The following is a 1,171-nucleotide window of genomic DNA, read 5'->3' as shown; positions in this document are numbered from 1 at the left end:
AATATTTTTGTTTTGATTATTAGTGTATATCATTTTACTCATCGCTATCATTGTTACTAGTCTGCATAAATCCTTTTATTATCATTATTTCTGAATTCTATGATTAACAGTGTTGTTTAATCCTCATTATGATGATGATTATTAGTTTGATTATTATCATCATTAGTATTATTAGTATTATCATTATTGTGAGTATGATTATCATTCCCATGACTACCGTAATAACAAGACTAGTACTGTTGCTGATAATGATAATAATAATTGTAATGACAATAATGATAATGCTGGTAGTGGCTTCACTGAAATAACCATGATTCTTGATAACATTTTTTTCTCAATAGGGGCAGGGTATTCACACACAGAGGTGTTATGCCAAACATACTCAGAGTAGTTCTAAGTAATGTGCTTGATGTTTATTCAATCCCAGTGCTTGAGCCGAGGCCCACCACTCCTGTGACGAGAAAGAGTCAGTGGGAAAGACGGTTAAGAAGACCGTTACGGTATCAACTGACTAATCCTAAGCAGGTGTTCAGTTAGTAAGACCTTCGTACGTAATAGACTATGAGAAAGTGACCGGGTCGCCTCGTGCATATATATAGCCCGGGCGAAGCGACGTCTTCGTAAATCTGAACTGAACTGAACTATGAGAAAGTTGGCTGTATATCCCGGAAAATATTCATGCTCATCCGATCATCATCCGTTCTATTGAATTATTCCTTGTAAATTTATTCATCTATGTACCTGCCGTGCATGGTCTTATGTTAGATATTAATTCTATCATTGCCATATATCAATGATATTTATATAAAAAAAAAAAAACGCTTCTTTGTTCCTCCGACACAGAAATCTCCTAGTCAAAACCATGCCTCCCCCCCCCCCCCCCCCCCCCCCCGAAAAAAATCGTTCTTTACAGAGGCCTCTTCCTGAGAATCCACTCAACTGAAACTTCCCTTGCCAAGATCTCATGTAGTGGGATTGAAGTCATTACCGGCAGAAATAATGTCTTGGTTACTGAATAAAAAAAATCATGATTCATTTTGAATTAGTGTGAAATTCTGGAACATTTCTGTGATTCTGTATCATTTCAAGAAAAAAATGGTCAGTTCAGAATGAATGAATATTCTACTTAGATAATAGATCAAAAGTTGAACCCAGGGGAATAGAGGAGTTA

The sequence above is a fragment of the Penaeus japonicus genome, unplaced genomic scaffold (assembly GCF_977035675.1).
Source record: "Penaeus japonicus unplaced genomic scaffold, GWHDUDI00000001_assembly GWHDUDI00000037, whole genome shotgun sequence".
Lineage (NCBI taxonomy): Eukaryota > Metazoa > Arthropoda > Malacostraca > Decapoda > Penaeidae > Penaeus > Penaeus japonicus.
The sequence above is the reverse complement of the archived record's forward strand: the minus strand, read 5'-3'. Positions refer to the sequence as shown.